Below are 20,315 nucleotides of genomic sequence, written 5' to 3'. Positions count from 1 at the left end.
AACCTTATCAACCTGGGTGGCAACCATCAAGGATCTATGTACATGGACACCGAGATCTATCTGCTCATCTACACTACCAAGAATCTTACCATTAACCCAGTACTCTGCATTCCTGTTACTCCTTCCAAAGTGAATCACCTCACACTTTTCCACATTAAACTCCATTTGCCACCTCTCAGCCCAACTCTGCAGCTTATCTATGTCTCTCTGTAACCTACAACATCCTTTGTCACTTTTCACAACTCTACCCACCTTAGTATCATCTGCAAATGTTCTTTGGGATCTCCAATGATGGAAATGTATATGCATATTCATCTAGATTTAATATTTTAAATATTTATTTTCCCTCAAAACATTTTCAACATTAGGGCGTTTCATCTTTGTATTTTACTCCAACACACTAAAACTAGCAGGTGGGTTAATCTGAGTACCCAATCAGGTCAATTGGCTGATCAAGTTTCACAAATACTCTATATCTCTTCTTTAATATAACAGCACTTTTCTGTTCTCACAGTATCACAGAAGTGTTACCACACAGAAACAGATCTGCCCTGGCTTGTTAAATGAGAATTATTATTTAAAGCAAGTTCCCCTATTTCCCCCCCCCCCCCATACCCTTACTTTTATTCAAATAATCATCCAATGCTCTCTTGAATGTCTCAATTGAACTTGCTTCCACCACATTTCCGGGCACTGCATTCCACACCCTAACTACTCGCTGTGTGAACATATTTTTCTCACCACGTTTTTTTTGCAGATCGCTTTAAATCTATGCCTTCTTGTTCTTGTTACTTTTATGAGTGAGAACAGTTTCTCTATTTACTTTATGCAGACCGCTGATGATTTTAAAAACTTCTATCAGATCTCTTCTTAGCCTTCTTCTTTCTGGGGAGAACATCAATCTACCTCATAACTGACCAAATGTGATTAACTAAAATGACAGTGACACTATCCATGGATTGTTGTTTTAAAGTAATCCCATTCTAGTTTACTTAATTTCCAAAGCAAACTTTTTTCACAAATGTAGCTTTAAATTCTACTCTTTCCTGTTTAATAACAAATTTTTCAAATTCCCCAATATTACCCATTAGAAATCATCAAAATACAACATGAGGATGCCTAAAATTTTTCTTTTATGTATTTTATTTGTACACAGCCTATTTTCAGCAAAGCAGATCTCACTGAAAAATATCCTGCAAGAATCATTGAGAGTATTGGTGCTTCTGTTAAGTTAGTGTCCAGAGTTTTTCTCTCTGTTTGGTGCCTATATGGGTGGTAGCAGAATCATCTCCCTAAGCATTGTGACTAAAATATGACTTTTAGGTTGGTTGATCCACATTCCCATGAATTATGTGAATATAACAGCAAAATCAAAATACTTTTAAGCTACACTTCCAGCTGAAGAATCCACTCTAATGCCTTTATCACCTGGTAACCTTTTCAGTATAAATCTTCAGTGCCAGTCATAGGGTGCAGGTGTCACTCGTTGGGTCAGATTTACCTTAATTGATCTGAAGAGGGTGGTTATGAGCTGCTTTCTTGAACCATGGCAGTCCTTAGGTTAGAGGAATGTCTGCAGTGTTGTAGGAAGGAAGTTCCAAGATTTTGTTCCCATTACTGTAAGCAAGCAATGATTCAAGTCAGGATACTGTGTGGTTTGGAGGGGAATTTTCAGGTGGCAGTGTTCCCATGCATCTGCTGCCCCTAAGAGGTAGAGGTCATGGGTTTGGAAGGTACTATTGAAGTTACTACAGTGTATCTTGTAGATGGTACACATTGTATAAGTTAAGTGACTTGTTTTGTCCTCAATGGGTCGAGATTCTTAAATGTGGTTGAAGCTGCACACATTCAGACAAATGTTAAATATTCCATTATGTTCCTGATCTGGACCTTCTAGATGGTGGAGGCACATTGTGGACAAAAGAGGTGAGTTTTTTGCTACAGGTTTCCTAGCCTCTGACCTGCTTTTGTATTCACGATAGTTATATGGCTGATCCAGTCAGTTTCTGGTGAATGATACCATTCAGAATGCTGATATTTGGAGATTCAACACTGGTCATTATTACTGAATATCATAGGGAAATGATTTGACTCTCTCTTTTTGGAGATTGCCATTGACTGGCATTTGTGCTGCCTGTGCTTTATAGACAAGAACTGTTTCAATCTCTCAGAAATCCTGATTAGTGCTGAAGATTATACAATCATCTATGAACATCCCCATGTCTAATCTTATGATGGAGAGAAGTAGTTGAAGAGGTTGGGCCAAGGACACTAGTCCAAAAAATTCTTGCAACGATTTTCTATGACTGAGATTATTTGCCTCCAACAATCACAACCAGCTCCTTTGTGCTGTTTGATAGCACTGTCAGCCACCCTAGAGTGATTGAACAAGGTCAGCCAAGTGGACGTCATAGAATATGAGTTCCCTGTTTGGGGCTGTTAACCTGGTCGAAACAGCGAGTCCTGGGTGAGTGATTATAAATTGGAATGCCAGGGGTTCTGTTCATTCTATAAGCTGGCTCTACGTGATGTACTATACATGTGTAAAGAAAAGATGACTTGGTGACGCGATACTGGCCTTCATGGAGTTACTTCAGATCCTAGACTGAATGGGGCAGTAATTGGTTGCATCAGATTTGTCCTGCTTTTTGTAGACAGGGCATAACTGGATAATTTTCCAACTTTCCAGGTAGATGTCAATATTGTAGCTATACTAGAACAACTTGGCTATGGGCATAGATGGAGCACAGTTGTTTGGAAATATTGCTGGAGTATTCTCAGGGCCCATCTCCTTTGCAGTGTCCATTGCATTTAGCTTTTTTTTATATCACATGGACAGAATCAAATTGATTGATTTGATTGAATAGCATCTATGTTTCTGGGAACCTCAGAAAGAGATTGAAATGGATCATCTATTTGATTCTTCTGATTAAAAGTGGATCCAAATGTTTCAGCCTTGACAGTTGCACAATGTACTGGCCTCCCCCATCATTGAGGATGACAATACTTGTGGAATGTCCTCCAGGTTTTAGTTGTTTGATTGTCCACCATGATTCACAGCTGGGTGTGACAGAAATGCAGAACCTAGATCTGATCCATTAGTTGTGGGATGACTTAGCTTCTGCTATTTGACATGCAAGTAATGTTCAGTTGGAACTTCACCAAGTTGAAATCTAATTTTCAGATAAGCCAGGAGATACTCCTGACTTGCCCCCCTGTACGCTTGATTAAACAGTGTTGGTTCCCTGGCTTGCGGGTAATCCAATAGTGGTGTGCCATGAGGTTACAGATCGTGATAGAACATAGTTCTGCTGTTGCTTGTCAATTACAGCATCTCATGGATGTCTGTTTGAAATCTGTTGGATCTATCTGATCTATTTGAAATCTACTGCATTAAGTACAGTGGTAGTGCCACACAACATTTGAGGATGTTCTTAAAGTGAAGAAGGACTTGTCTCCACAAGGACTGTACAATCCTACCTGTACTGTTATATGAATATATAAGATAGGAACTTAAGTAGGCTATTTAGCTCCTCCCTTTAACAAGATCATGGCCACAATCTTACCTACACGCAATAACTTTTCACACCTTTGCTTATCAAGAATCTATCAAATTCTTAAAGATTAAAGATATTAAAGATAAAAATTAAACACTGTTGAACTTTATTTTTCTAGTTTATATTAAGAAGGACTTTAATATTAACTATTACTTTATTTCTTTGCGTTTCTACTTATTTTACAAACTTAATGCTTAACTGTTCAACCTTGTAGTTACCTTTATTCAATTGTAAGACCATCACATCTGATTCAATCTTCCACCTCTCAAACTGCAGGATGAATTCTATCGTATTATCATCACTGAGCCTAAGGTGGCTAGTCGAGTTCCACAGATGTCGCTGTTGAGACTGCAACTATTCACATTATGTATTAACAATTTGGGCAAAGAAACGGAGGGTATTGTCGCTAAGTTTGAAGATGACATAAAGATAGGTGGACGGACAGGTAACATTGAGGAGATGGGGAGGCTGAAATCTTTGGACAGGCTAGAACAGTAAACAATGAAGTGGCAGATGGAATACAATGTGGCAAAGTGTGAAGTTATGCACTTTGGCAGGAAGAATAAAGGCATAAATTATTCTCTAAATAGGAATGGCTTCAGAAATTTGAATCACAAAGCGACTTAAGAATCCGACCTCAGGATTCTCTGAAGCTTAACATGCAGGTTCAGTTGGCAGTTAAAAAGACAAATCAATATTAGCATTCATTTCAAGAGGGCTAGAATACAAGAGCAGGGATGTGACATTGAGGCTGTATAAAGCTCTGGTCAGACTGCATTGGAATATTGTGAGCAGTTTTGAGCCCTGTATCTAATACGCAATGTGGTTGTGGTGGAGGAGATCCAGAGGTGGTTTGCAGGAATGATCCTGATGATGAAAGGCTTGTCATTATAAGAAGCTGTTGAGGACTGTGAGTCTGTACTTGATCCAGTTTAGAAGTATGACGGAGGGTCTCATTGAAACTTACAGAGTACTGAGATGTCTGGATAGGAGAAGATATTTCCAACAGCAGGAGAGACTCCGATCACAGGGCAGAGCTGCAGAGTGAAGGGCAGAGCTGCAGAGTGAAGGGCAGAGCTGCAGAGTGAAGGGGTGACCTTTAGAACCGAGATGAGAAGCCAGAGGAGGGTATATCTGTGGCACTCATGGCCACAAAAGCTGGTGGAGACCAAGACGTGTAGTGTATTTAGGACAGCGATAGATTGTCGATTTGTAAGGGGATCATAGACTATGGGAGAAGGCAGGAGAATTGTGTAGAGAAGCATATCAGCCATGACTGAATGGTGAAGCAGATTCAATAGACCAAATGGCCTAATTCTGCTTCTACATTTTATGGTCTTATGGTATAATAGACAAATGACTTCTTCCACTATTTCTCATCTCGACTCAAACTGATTCCATATTCTAATCTCCTCAACCAAAGTCATTTATAAATACTGCATAAATGCTTATCTCAATTAACAGTGCCAACATTTGACCTTTAGCTATCTTCAGTTTCTTCATGAATATCATATATCCTTCAATATTCAGGACTCAATGCTTGTATTCTTCCTTGTGTGTCTTTGTAATGGCTATCAGATCATATTTATTGATTTAACAGACTGTAAATGTGTTTACTGTTTTATGAATGCTATGTGCATTCAAATGCTGAGTTTGTAGATTTGTGTTTTTTCTTTCAAACATCTTGCTTTGGTTGTTGGTATATTACTACATTTATTCTCTCTGTCCTTTCCTGCCATCTCTGGCCCACATTTCCAATATTACAATATTCCTCTCTTACCTCATCTCTAATCTTTGATATGCTGCATCTTTCCAAATATGATCCCTTACCCCAACTATTTAGTTTAAGCTCTCTCCACTTCTCTGGTTATGCAGTTCACAAGTAAACGGGCTCCAGCACAGTTCAGGTGTAGACCATCCCAATGGCATGACTCCCATTTGCCCAAGTACAGGTGGTTCGCCTACAACGCCTTAATTGCGTTCCAGGGAAACTTCGCTTAACAGAAAATTACTAAATAGAAATAATGGGGCCTATGGGAAAAACGGGGTTGGGGCAGAGCAGCTAAAAAATCACTCCTGGTCGCTCATAAAATCACCCAAAAGCTTATCACAAAGTGAAGGTTTAAATTATATATATATTAATGAAACAAAAGTAAATTTAACACATTACATTGAAAAAATATTGTTAATGCAGGGACAGTGGATCAACATAATCACCACCTTCAGGTGCACTTGTGGTTGCAGAAGTGGATAGCTGTGGTTGATTGTCTTCTGACTGTTAATTGGGGGATTGGTTTAGACTGTGAGATATGCAGGTGCAAGAACAAATTAAAAAAGGCAAATGGTATGGATAAGGGTAACGCAGTTCTGCAGGACTTATACAGGAATTATACAAGAATATTCTTGTCTCAGAGGGAGAGCAATAGACATTCATTAGTTTAACGTTTGAAATGAAGCTGCTCAATGTGCAGTGGCGTACCTCTCTTGTCCTCTGACGGCCGCTGATATCAGAACATGCGCAGAATGATGCAGAGACTTTGGCGCTGACATCGGTGCATGTGCAGAATGAAGCGTGCAAAATGACTGCGTGCTAGAATCACACTATTGCAAACAGAAGTAAGCGTTTCTGAAAATACCATTCCCTAATTCTTCAGTGAGATTATAGCCAAATCATGCCACTGAAACAAGCTTTACATGAGAACTACTTGTACTGGTGTCAATGGTCCACGAACCAGAAAACATTCCCTCATTCCAATCTTTGAGCCTGTATTTTTATTTGCTTCATGTAATTTATCTGCAAGTCAGGTAATAAACCAGATGTTTTCCATCTAGCTGAATGAATCCAGGCACCTTTATCCCTCTCCAATGTATCACAGTATCTGTAGCTTAGCCTCCCGTTTATAAACTCTGAGATGAAGCTGCTTGAACTTCAAACTCTTTCTGCCAATCTGTTTGCCCTGTATCACAAGCTGTCCAATAAATGTTAATCAGCTGGAGCCTTCCTCATCCGTGTTTGATTTGATGCCATGAGATTTCCTGGGTTCCAAGAATCAACATTGAGGACTTACATGGCAACTGCCCCTGACTGTATACCACTGGACTGACACATTTGATTGGTCTGTCATGAACAGTCATATGCAGGAATAAAGTGGTGATATCGAGATTATTGTCAGTATGTCATTATTCTTCAACTGTGGACATGATAGGTTAATGACTGATTAGGTTGTAGGACAGCTCTTCCAATTTCACCACTAGTCCTCAGTTGTTCATAAAGTGGACTGGTGGACAGGATTGGGTTTGCCATTATCATTTTGGGTGCCTTGGTTGATCCAGGCTGGTCCTTTTACCTCCTTTCTTTATCTTTAGACTGTGTAGTGATTAGATGCAACTGAGTGGCTCTCTAGATTATTCAGGTTGTCTGGTACATCAGAATTGACTCCATATTATCTGCGACTATTCCTTTCCCTTTGTTTTAAATTCTAGATCATGAGATTTGGAAAATTGCTGTTGAAGGAGCCTTGAGAACTTGTTGAAGTACATCTTGTACAATGTTGAAGACAGCGGAGAGCGCAGAATTTTGAGGGGTGCGTCTGATGTCAGACAAGCGATCCCGCTTTGTTTTGGATGGTGTCAAGCCACCTGAGTGTTGGAGTTGCTCTCATCCAGTAGTTACTTATGCCTGCTTGACGATTAAAAAGCTTTTCAGGTATCAGAATCTGAATTACTTGCCAGAGAACCCCTAGTCTCTGACCTACTCTAACTTGGCAAGTTAAGTTTCAGGTAAATAGTAATCCTCAAAATGTTGATGGTAAAGGATTTAGTAACAGCAATGCTGTCAATTGTCAGGGTTAGATGGTTAAGTTCTCTTTTGTCAAAATCATGATTGGTGCCTTGTTTGGCGTGAATGTAACTTATCACTTACCAGGCCAAGCCAGAATGGTTTTCAGGTCCTGCGACATGTATTTCCATTTTCTCTAAATAGATCATTGAATCACCATATCTAATAGAAGTAGTATGCTAATATTCTTTAACCTTTCATTCATCCATATTACTTGGTAAATCAAGGTAGGACTTCAAGCAAACTAATTCATATATTGTTGAAGTGCAAGCACTATCTAGCAATACACAATTAAAGGAGTTGTATCTAATACATCCATCACAGGACTAAAATTCCTTGTGATCAATACAGTGTGTTTATATTGATAATTACTGATATCTTCAGCCATTCGCTCAAAATTCTCTTCAAGTGTCAGCTTGGGACCCCTGCTACTTTGCCTTGAATAGTTTATGGCTTAATAACATTTTGAATCATGTCAAAAGCACCTACGAACTGGTTTTAGGTATTCTTGGGATTAGTTCATCCATTACTTTGGGCAATTTTGTCTTCTGCAGATACATCCAAAGCTTTCATTCTCCATCTACCTGACTTTAATATATTCATTGTATCGATGTCCACAATCAGTATTTAGACTATTTAAACTCTGGCAATCTTTGAGTTTTTTTTATTCTTTCTGTCACCACAGAATGTCTCATTTGTTCATTGAAGGCTAAAGGAAATGACTGTTTCTCCAGGAATTTTTGCAAGGCAGCAGACGTTTGCTCCAACTGTGGTTCCTTCTCTGAAAATACAATACTATTAGAACCACCTGTCTGTCCTTTCGAGACATATGGCTCAGACTCCCAGAACACCACAGTACATTCATTTTCCAATAGTTTACACTCATTTTATGTAATTCCCTCAATAGGACATTTTTGCAAATACTGAGGAACCTCAATTATTCAAACGAAACAGGCAGGGAGTAGTTTGTTGGATAATCCAATGCTGGATAACACAGTTTAGCCAAGCATCGGGACCTTGCAATTTTGCCGGATAGTTCAAAAATCCAATAATTGAATGCCGGATAATCGAGGTTCTGCTGTACTTTCATTCTTTTGTAGTGACTGAAACCAGAGAGATTGGGATTGTTAATCTGGGCCAATCAGGAAAGCCATGGCTTTCCAGGAGACCCTGGAGTTGTTCAAGGAGAGGTGGGTGCCACAGGGAGTGGAGTGCATTATTTCCCCCTCCAACTCTATTTTGATTTAGTCCCTACCCTCCCTTTCACTGTTTTGGTCACACAGCATTGCCCTTTGATGTGAAGGGCACTGCTTGTCACTGGCCACTCGGGTGTTTTCCCCTTTTGAGAATTGGATCAGTGTGAGTGTACGTATGTGCAAGGACTCTCCTCCTTGAAGGGGACTGTCCCTGGACTAGCTGCCCCACATTGAGAGAGAGGAAGAAAGAAGAAGGAAGAAGAGGAGGAGGCAGAAGCAGAAGGAGGTGAGAGCATTTGAGTCTGGACCCTACTTTTGGAGCTGCAGCCTGGGCCTCACCTAGGCCAAGGGAGTGTTGCTGCTGACCTGGGGCCCACTCCCACTGCCGGTCTCTGAGACCCCACCCTGACCTGCCTCAGCTGTTGCTGCTTGGGGCCTGCCTCACTGCTGCTGCTTGGGACTTGCCTTGGGGCCCCTCCCAGGACCTCCACCACTGCTGCTGTTATTAGAGGCCCACCTCCAATGCTGCTGCCTGGGACTTGCCTTGGGGACCCTCCCCAACAGGCCTGCCCCCACCGCTGCAACCAAGGGCCTGCCTAGGACTTGCCTGAGGCCTGCCTCCACCACCGCTGCCTGGGACTTGCCTTGTCCCCTGCTCAGGACCTCCACCACTGCCACTGCTGGAGGCCCACCTCCACCACTGCTGCCTGGGACTCAATTTTGGGGCTTCCTGGGACTTGTCTTGGGGACCCTCCCCAATGGGTCTGCCCCCACCGCTGCGACCGAGGGCCTACCTGGGACTCACCCGAGGCCTGCTTCCACCGCTGCTGTTGCCTGAGGCCGGTCTCCACCATCGCTGCCTGGGACTCGCCTTGAGTGACTGGCCTTGGGCACATCCCCAGGACCTCCGCCACCGCTGCTGCCTGAGGCCCACTAACATATAGCAGCAGAGTATGTCAAGCCCGAAAGTCGCGGGGCCCATCCGCACCTACGCCGGAATAGCCGTTGCCTTAGGCTCGGCTGTCCCAACCCCGGCTGCAACCGCAACACCCTTCAGGCACCTGACTAAACGCCTGGGGGTAAAGGCCTATCCCCACCCCAACATGCCCATCGAGGCCTGCAGCAAGGCCATGGCTAGTGTGGTCGGCCCACTGGCCATCGTCGCTGCGGCCCGGATGTATGGGAAGGCCGTCTTTTTCCTGAAGACCAAGCAGGCGGTCCACCTGGCCGTGGAGAGGGGGCTCACTGTGGGCGGGACACATTTGCCCATCGACCCTCTGGAGGTTACGGCCCAGAGGGTCGTGATCTCCAACGTCCCGCCCTTCATTGCCAGCGAGCTCCTTCTCCCCCACCTCACCACCTTGGGGGAGATCCGGTCAGGGATCCAACCGCTCCTGCTCGGTCTGAAGGACCCCGCCCTCCGGCACATCTACTCCTTCCGAAGCCAGGTGTTCATTTGCCTGGCCCGGGAGGAGGTCACCGAGGGCTCATTCACCCTCCTCCTCTGGACGGCGTGCGGTGCCACCTGTGCCGCGAGGTGGGGCACATAAGAAAAAACTGCCCCACCCAGAAGGCTGCCCAGCCCACGCCAACGGCTAATGGTGGTGCCGCCGCACCCATTCCCCCTCCCCCGAAGTTAACACCGAAAGCCCCGGCACCGGAGGCTAAGCCGGAGGCTTCCAATGCTCCAGCCTCCGGCAGGGAGTGGGGTGAGCGTCCGGCCGGCCAGAAGGCCCTCAAGAAGGCGCGACGCATCAGGCCCGCCCATGGGGAGACCACCCTATCCCCTTCCCCAACACCTAGCCCACGACCTGCCCCGCCCCAGCACGACAATGTCCCTGCAGCCATGCCAGCGTCACCCCGGCACGGGAACCCTGACCCCCCAAACCCGTACCTGATCCTGGCCCCACTGACCTCACATCCACCCCCCACCCCAATAGAGAAACCCCTGGGGCTTCAACACCCGCCCCTGTCACTGCAACACCCGGCCTGGGGGCCCCTGAGCCTGAGCCCAGCCACACCCTGGCACTAACATGGGGTAACCACCGCTGCCAAACCTCCTGCAGCAACCGTGTCTCTGGGCCCCTGCCATGCCTGCCATCACCTGATAAACTAGAGGTGGTGCAGGAAGTGACACGGCTGACCCTGGGGGTGGGGTTGATGCTGGTTTGAGGCCGGTTTGCGGCGCCAGAGCAACCCCCATCCTCTCGGTGGGGGAGGGGTCGGTGACCAAGGGCGACCTCCAGGAGGAGGGTTCAGGATCGGTGGCAGACACCGGGGACGACGCGGACTCTCCCTGAGGCTATGGTGGGACGTGGGCAAGGCTCACGTCCGTGTCTTCTGTCAGGAGTACGCGAGGGGGTTGACGAAGAGGCGGAAATCCAGGATCGGGGAGTTGGAGAGGGAGATGCTCAGCCTGGAGTCATGCCTCGGTCAGCCCGACGCGGACCCAGCCCTGCGTGGGGTGTACGAAGAGAAGAAGGCCGCGCTCCGAGACCTGCAGCTCGTCGGGGCTCGGGGCGCGTACGTGTGGTCACGGATCCAGCTCCTCCAGGACCTGGACCGCGGCTCCCCCTTCTTCTACTTGCTGGAAAAAAGGCGTGGCACCCGTCAGCAGCTCCTTGTGCTGCTGGTCGACGACGGGTCCCTTGTCTCGGATCCGGAGGGCATTAGGGCCACGTCCGAAACTATTATACGGCTCTGTTCTCTCCTGATCCGTCCAGCGAGGATGCTCGCAGAGTTCTGTGGGAGGACCTGCCGCAGCTCAGCCCGGAAGGCTCGACGCTCCCGTCACTTTAGAGGAGCTGACCGGCGCCCTCGACCGGCTCTCGAGGGGCAAAACCCCGGGGCTGGACGGGCTGACTGTGGAGTTCTTCAGGGCGTTCTGGGACGTCCTGGGGAGTGACTACGCACAGGTCCTGGGGGAGTTTCTAAATGCCGGACAGCTGCCCCTTTCTTGGCACAGGGCGGTCATCGTCCTGCTGCCAAAGAAGGGGGACCTTCGTTCCTTGAAGAACTGTCACCCGGTCTCCCTCCGCACGGACTACAAAGTCTTCTCCAGGGTGTTGTCTTCTCGCCTGGCTTCCGTGCTGGCCCACATGATTCACCCGGACCAGTCCTACACAGTCCCGGGCCGGAGGATACACGACAACGTCCACCTGGTCCGGGACCTGATCCATTTCTGTCGACAGGCTGGTCTGCCGAGCGCCTTCCTGTCTCTCGACCAGGAGAAGGCGTTCGACAGGGTCGATCACGAGTACCTGCTCGGGACTCTGCGGGCATTCGGGTTCGGGACGCGGTTCGTCGCCCGGATCCGACTTTTGTACGCCACCGCAGAGTGTCTGGTTAAAGTTAACGGGTCCCTGACGGCGCCCCTTCGCTTCGGGAGAGGAGTGCGTCAAGGCTGCCCCCTGTCCGGCCAGCTGTATTCCCTGTGCGTGGAGCCTTTCCTGCGCCTCTTGCGGAGGAGGTTGTCGGGGCTGGTTCTGCGCGGCGCGGGCACGGGGGTGGTCCTCTTGGCCTACGCCGCCGACGTGCTCCTCACTTTCACCAACCCGGCTGACCTGGGGAGGATGCGCGAGTGCCAGGCCGTGTACTCGGCGTCTTCCCCCAGGATCAACTGGGCCAAATGTTCCGGACTACTGGTCAGTCTGTGGCGGGTGGACTCTCTGCCGGAGGAGTTACGGGGGTTCAGCTGGAGTACCACCCATCTCCTCTACCTGGGGGTCTGCCTCAGCCCGGCTGAGGAATCCTGGCCGGCCAACTGGCAGGAGCTGGAGGCCAAAGTCTCGGCTCGCCTGGGCCGCTGGACAGGACTGCTCCGAGTGCTATCTTACAGGAATCGAGTGCTGGTCATAAACCAGTTGGTGGCTGCCATGCTGTGGTACCGACTGGTCACTTTGGTCCCTCATCCTGGCTTTGTCGCTGACATCCAGAGGACGTTGGTCGACTTCTTCTGGGACAAAAAGATGCACTGGGTCGCCGCACAGGTTCTGAGTCTCCCTATTGAGGAGGGCGGTCAGTCGCTGGTGTGCGCCCGCACCCAGGTTGCGACGTTCCGCCTTCAGACCTTGCGGCGATACCTTTACGTCGAGCCTCCTCCTAGGTGGTGCGCCCTGGCGACGTATTTTTTCCGCCAGGTGCGTAACCTCAACTACGACACGCAGCTCTTGTTCGTCGACCGTGACGGTTTGGAGGTCGCCCTCAAGACGCTGCCTGTCTTTTACCAGGACCTGATCACTGTCTGGAACATGGTCGAATCGCGTCGCGACTACCCTCCGGCTGGAGTAGCGGCTGTCGTCAGGGAGCCGTTGCTCAGGAATCCGCACCTCCGTACTCGCGGGTTCGAGTGGCTGTTGGAGGGGAGGGCCGTGGCGGCGAGGGTGACCAGGGTCGGGGACGTGCTAGGTGCCGGGGGCCTGGGCTGGACGCTGCCGCAGGACATAGCGAGCAGGGCAGCGGTAGACGTCCGGTACGTGGCCACCGCCATCCGACGCCTTAAAACGGCAGTGCTCGGACCCGACGTAGTGCACCAGTTGGAGGACGCTCAGGTGTGCGGTGGGATCCCGTCCACGCTCACCCCAGCCCGGACGGAATTTCACATTGGCCCCAAGGTCCCGTACTTCCCGCGGGAGCCTGTGCCCCACAACCTGAGCCGCCTCCGGAATTTAAATTTTGTTCCCTTCCAGGGTGTAAAAAGGAGGGCCCTGTATCGACTGCTGCTGCACACCGTCCACCTCTTCTCCCTCATACATCGTCCGCACATGCCTTGGTGTACCCATTTGCCACCGGGCGGTGGGGATCCCCAGTGGAGGTCTCTCTACGTGGGAGTCCTCCCCCTTTCTCTCGGGGATCTGGGGTGGAGGGTGCTGCACGCAGCAGTCCCCTGCAACCGCAGGTTGCGGTGGTTCACGGACTCCCAGCCCAACTGCTTGTTCTGTGGCGCTGTGGAGTCCGTGGACCATGTATATATTGGGTGTGGGCGTTTGCACTCCCTTTTTGATTTTCTGAAAAACCTTCTCCTCTGCTTTTGGTTGCACTTCAGTCCCACGCTCCTGATCTTCGTGCACCCGGTACGGAGGAGGGAGGGCAGGTCCGAGGACCTCCTCGTGGGTCTGCTCCTGGGCCTGGCCAAACTGGCCATAAACAGGTCCAGGCAGCGGGCCGTGGAGGGGGTCGTTATGGCCGACTGCCTGCCCCTCTTCCGGGGTTACATTAGGGCCCGGGTGTCCTTGGAGAAGGAGCACGTGGTGTACACCAACACCCTGGAGTTGTTCAGGGAGAGGTGGGCTCCGCAGGGAGTGGAGTGCATTATTTCCCCCTCCAACTCTATTTTGATTTAATCCCTGCCCTCCCCTTCACTGTTTGATCACACAGCATTGCCCTTTGATGTGAAGGGCAGTGCTTGTCACTGACCACTTGATGTTTCTTTTCTTCCTGGTGGTGGAAATTGACTAAAGACTCGTGCACCTTGTGTCTCACACCTGCACACATACACTATGGCTGCTAAAAAAGAAGATGAAAAAAGTGAAATAAAATATAATCAGGCAAGGAGTCGTTATGGCCAACTACCTGACCCTCCTCCATTGGTATGTCAGAGCCCGGGTGTCCTCAAGATTTTCAGGTAAACGTGAGCACCACAGGAAGTGGAGTATATTTTTTCCCCGTCCAATTCTATTTTGATTTAATCCCTACCATCCCTTCACCTTTTAGATCATGCAGTATTACCCTTTGATGTGAAGGGCACTGCTTGTCACTAGCCACTTGGGTGTTTTCTTTTCTCGCGGTGGTGGAAATTGAATAAAGGCTGGTACACCTGTTGTCTAAAAAAAGAAAATATAATCAGGAGAGGTAGGCGGGATGGGTAGCTTGCTGGGGAGTCTATATTTTATGCACTTTTTAAAATGTAATTCAACTGTTTCATATGTACTTGGTACTGTTTTGTGATGATGGAAAGTGGGATTTGAAGTGTGTCCTCGTTTCCCTGAAAACTGGTTGAACAGTAGGGTTTGGGGCCTGGCCTTGCCATTCCTCTCCCTTGTAAAATTGCTGTTTCTCTGGATACAGCTGTTAATGTTAATTGTTTTGTAAACTGTACTGTTTAATAAAATAAAACAAAAAACATCAAGAGATTTAGAAAAAAATATATAATCAGGAGATGAGAATCTCCTCGAGTTCAGGGGGACTGACTCCAAGCTGGCTGGGCCACAGCCAGTGTGCTTAAAAATACAAAACCAGGAGATGAGAATCTCTTCAGTTCAGGCAACTGTCTGGGAGCTGGCTGGCCACCCCCTTGTAATGTGTGAAAATAAATAAATAAATGGTGACTTGGTGAGTGGATACCGGGTATTTATTTGAGTGGCGACGAGAGAAAACAAGATGTACTTAAAGAACATCCGTTTGCTACGGTCACCTTGGAGTTAGGTTTTCTGGGATCATGCCTTTATTGAGAAGCTTGACTGATTTAGAGTCATACAGTCACAGAGATGTACAGCATGGAAACAGACCCTTCATCCATGCTGACCAGATATCTGAGCCTAATCTAGTCCCATTTGCCAGCATTTGGCCCATATCCCTCTGAACCCTTCCTATTCATATACCCATCCATATGCCATTTAAATCCTGTAACTGTACCAGCCTCCACCACTTCTTCTGGCAGATCATTCCATACATGCACCACCCTCTGCATGAAAAAGTTGCCACTTTGGTCCCTTTTAAATCTTTCCCCTCTTACCTTAAACCAGTCCCCCATCCAAGGGAAAAGACCTTGGCTGTTTACCCTACCCATGCCCCTCATGATTTTTTGAACCTCTATAAGGTCAACCATCAGCCTCTGACCGTCCAGGGAAAACAGCCCCAGCCTATTCAACCTCTCCCTAGATCTTAAACTGTCCAACCCTGACAACATCCTTGTAAGTCTTTTCTGATCCTTTTCAAGTTTCACAACATCCTTTACAAAGCCGGAAGACCAGAATTCCTTGCAGTATTCCAAAAGTGGCTTAATCAATGTCCTGTACAGCTGCTACATGACCTTCCAACTCCTATACTCGATGCTCTGACCAATAGAGGCAAGCATACCAAATGCCTTCTTCATGGTTCTATCTACCTGCGACTCCATGTTCAAAGAACTATGAACCTACACTCCAAGGTCTCTTTGTTCAACAACAAGCCCCAGGACCCGAAAATGAATTGTGTAAGTCCTATACTGATTTCCTTTTCCAAAATGCAGCATTTCATATTTATCTAAATTAAACTCCATCTGCCACTCCTTGGCCCATTGGCCCATCTGATCAAGATCCTATTGTACTGTGAGGTAACCTTCTTTGCTGTCCACTACACATCCAATTATTGCGTAATCTGCAAATTTACGAACCATGCCTCCTATGTTCACACCCAAAATCATTTATATGAATGACAAAAAGTAGTAACCCAGCACTAATCTTTGTGGCACACCACTGGTCACAGGCCTCCAGCCGGAAAAGCAATCCTGCACTACCACTCTCGGTCTTCTACCTTCGAGCCAGTTCTGTATCCAAATAGCTAGTTCTCCCTGTATTCCATATTATCCTGCTGTCAAAGATTGGGCTCAGTATATGTTGGACAGATGAAAAGCAAAAAGTAGTCCTGACTGCTTCCAGACCCGTAGCATTCTCAGTTGCACCAAATACTAAAACCTTCCAAGAGTTTGTGGAGCTGGTTAAGGAATATTACAACCCCAAACCTCTAATGCTGAGATGTTTTCAGTTTTATTCGGCTGTTAAAGAACCAGGGAAATCCATACCAAGACTTTTGATGAGGTTGATACAACTGGCAGAGGCATGTGCTTTTGGGTTACCACTGAAAGAGATGCTAAGAGCCTGTTTGGTATCTAGGATTAATGATGCAACCATATACAAGTACCTATTAGCTGAAGCCCAGCTGGACTTCAAGAAGCTCTACAACTGGCGTTGTCATTGGCTAATGCAAATGGAGCATAGGAGCTATTGGGCATCCCAATGCAAGTGGACTGCCTGACCTCCCTGGAATATCACTTGAGTGTTGGCAATTGCAGAGCCTCACGCAGGGCATGTCCTGAGCAGAGGGAGCTTAGGCCAGCCCACAGCAGAACCCCACCACAAAGCAAGGCCTCAGGCATGTGGCTAAAATGTTCCTCAGGATCTGAGCCAGCAAGCCATTGTAGTTGCTGCCGGTGTGCAGACTCAAGGCAGCAAAGGAGTCCTACAAGGTCTGAGTGAAGAAGAAAACTGGTAGGCCGGTGCCCAGGAGAGTGCACACCCTGGAAAGTCCCCCTACATGTGAGTTCAAGCAATTAAATTGCTTAGTGACATCCAAATCGGAACCAATTAAAATTAACGTTTGGTTAAATTGTCACCAGTTTCTATGGAGGTCAGTACCGGCGCAGCTGTATCTGTGGTTACAGAATCTGTCTTTAACAAGACTCGCTTGGGACTCCAACCCTTAGGTTTGCACAAGACCTGAGCCAGACTGAGAACGTACACCATTGCAGATTAAGAGTACGACTGTGGTTCTGCTCACCTATGAGAAGCAGTTGGTGCAGTTACCACTGATGATAGTAAAAGGATTGGCCCAAGCTGATTGCAGTGGAATTGGTTGAGAAAGATTTATCCAGATTGGCTCAACAGTCTTCCATTTGGAAATGGCTGCCTCAGTAAAGCCCTAGTGAAATACCCAAGAGTATTTCAGGAAGGGTTTGGGACTATAAAGAATAGAACAGAATAGCCTTTATTATCACGTGCACTCAATGGGTGCAGTGAAATGTTTGTAGTGTCACCTCTCGGTGCCATCTTTGGTAGTGTACCTAGGTACAGATACTTTAAGTGTTGATATAGAGTTAAAAAAGGATAGGTAAGCATGGAAATAGAGTTTAAAAGTCCAGAATGATAATGAAAGTGACTGTAAAGGACTTAAGCTGTAGAAGTACTAGTCCTTTCTAACGTAATTCCATGCTTGCTGACTGCAGAACATGGTGAAATGTTACCTGCATGATCTAGCCTCTGTTCAGCTACCACTGTGGCTCCAGCCCATGTTCATTCTACTGTCTTCACTCTGGGATTTGGTCTGCAACAAAGGGGCCAAAGCCACTTTACATATTAACCCAGACACAATTTGGCCCAGTACCGTTTGCCTTGTGGGCAAAAGTAGAGGCAGAAATCAGGAGACTGGAGACCGACAGAATCATTAAACCAGTGCAGTTTGCAAAATGGGCAGCACCGTTAATCTGATTGTCAAGCCTGATTGGGATTTTAAGCAAACGGTAATGTTTCTCACAGCTGGATAAATATCTGATCCTTTGTTTAGAGGACTTATACGCAAAGTTGGCGGGGGGTGGCTATCCTTTACGAAGCTGGACATGAGCCACATCCAACTGCAATTACGACTAGAGAAGGAGTCCCAGAAGTACAGTACAATTAGTACCCATAAGGATTTATATCAATATATAGTACTGGCATTTGGGGTATCATTAGCCTGTTCTTTTTTCCAATGGACAATGGGGAACATTTTATAAGGGCTACCCAAGTTGCCATTTATCTGGATGACATTGTAATAACAGGGAAGACCAATAAAGAACACTTGGAGAACTTGGACATAGTGCTTAAATGTTTCTCCCAGGCAGGCATATACCTTAGAAGGGAAAGATGTGTGTTCCAGGCACCCCAAGTGACCTACTTGGGTTACAGAGTCAACAAAAAAAGGATTACCCCATTTGAAAGAGAAAGAGAGAGTGAGCAAAGGAGCCCAGCTCCCACATCTGTGTCAGAGCTTAGGTCTTTCCTTGGGTTAGTAACTTATTACGAAAAATTCACACTAACTTGGCCTCCATCTTGGGACCCTTACAACTGATATTGAAAAATGATCAGCCTTGGAAATGGTCACGTAACCAAGAAGCAGCCTTTAGGGAAGTGAAAAAGCATCTATCATCGTTTAAGGTGTTGGCCGACGATGATCCAAAGTAAGAGGGCGCACTGACATGCAATGCCTCCCTGTACAGTGTTAAGGTATTATTGGCTCACCAGTGGGTGAATGAGAGGAACATCCAATTGTGAATGCTTCCCAGACTTTGTCTGATGCCGAATGCAAATATGCACAGATAGAGAAGGAAGGTTTCGCAGTCATTTTTGGTGTGGGGAAGTTTCTCCAGTACCTTTAGGGATGGGAATTTGTCAGAGTGACAGATCACAAACCCCTGCTTGGGCTACTGAAGGAGGCCAAGGCAATGCGGTTCATAGCTTCCAGTAGGATTCAGGGTTGGGCCCTTACTGGGCGGCACAGTGGCACAGTGGTTAGCACTGCTGCCTCACTGCGCCAGAAACCCGGGTTCAATTCCCGCCTCAGGCGACTGACTGTGTGGAGTTTGCACATTGTCCCCGTGTCTGTGTGGGTTGCCTCCCACAGTCCAAAAATGTGCAGGTTAGGTGAATTGGCCATGCTAAATTGCCCGTAGTGTTAGGTGAAGGGATAAATGAAGGGGAATGGGTCTGGGTAGGTTGTGCTTCGACAGGTCAGTGTGGACCTGTTGGGTTGAAGGGCCTGTTTCCACACTGTAAGTAATCTAATCTAAAACTTATTATCAGCACATAGCAGTGCAATCAGAACCCTATCCAGGAAGTTAAGTGTCTAATGCGTATTCCTTGAGCTGCCTCCCACTGGCAGATATTCCATAGGTGGTACCTCCCCTGGAAGAGTCTGTTTTTGTTTTGAACTTGCCTTACACTTTCCCAGTCAACACAGATAAAATCCGAATATGGTCACAGAAAAGCTGGTCCTAGTGAAATTAAAACAGCTGGTGGTAATGGAAGAAACAGAAGGACCATCACAACTTAGTTTGAAACCTATCTGGACTCGTCGAGACCAGATCACATACAGGATGGCCTATTACTATTACTAGCAAGGGTGATTGTCCCAAGTAAAGGTCACTAACAACTGCCAGCTGACCTCTCCCAGGGTCATGGAGAGGTTTCCAAAATGAAGATGCTAACAAGAAGTCATGTCTGGTGGCTAGGGTTGGAGACTGACATAGCTGCTTTGAAGGGATTGTGCCCAAAGTGCCAAAAATGACAAGAATTTCCACCAGCAGTGCCACCACATTCATGCAAAAGGCCAGATAAACCCTGAACTCAGTTGCATGTCGACTATGCTGGACTTTCATGGGCTCAATGTTCTTGGTCATTGTGGATGCGCATTCAAATTGGTTGGGATGTGCATAAAGTTCATTCGGTGAATTCAGGGGTGATGATTGAGAAGCTGCAAGCATCATTCGCAATACATGGACTCCTGGAATTATTGGTAGTGGACAATGGGATGTCATTTGGGAGCAAGGAATTTAAATATTTCCTAAAGTCAAATGACATTCTGCACATAAGGGCAGTTCCATAACATCCATTGTCTAATGGTCTAGTGGAAAGAGCAGTCTAAACATTGAAGGCAGGGTTAAAGAGGCAGACACCCATCACATGAGATCAAACTGGCCTAGTTACTATTCGATTGTAGGACCTCCTCAGCAATAGGAATATCTCCAGCAGAGTTGCTAATAGGGAGAAGACTCCAAACCAGGTTAAACCTGATATTTTCAGACCTGGGAGTGAGGAAGAAAAGGCAGGAATGTCAATGTTTACCATGTGCCACCTCTGAGTGAGAGAAACAATATAATTCAGGGGATGAAGTTTGGTGCTGCAATCATGAAAATAGCCCTGTATGGTTATAAGG

The sequence above is a fragment of the Chiloscyllium punctatum genome, chromosome 2, assembly GCF_047496795.1.
Source record: "Chiloscyllium punctatum isolate Juve2018m chromosome 2, sChiPun1.3, whole genome shotgun sequence".
In the NCBI taxonomy this organism is placed as follows: Eukaryota; Metazoa; Chordata; class Chondrichthyes; order Orectolobiformes; family Hemiscylliidae; genus Chiloscyllium; species Chiloscyllium punctatum.
The sequence above is the reverse complement of the archived record's forward strand: the minus strand, read 5'-3'. Positions refer to the sequence as shown.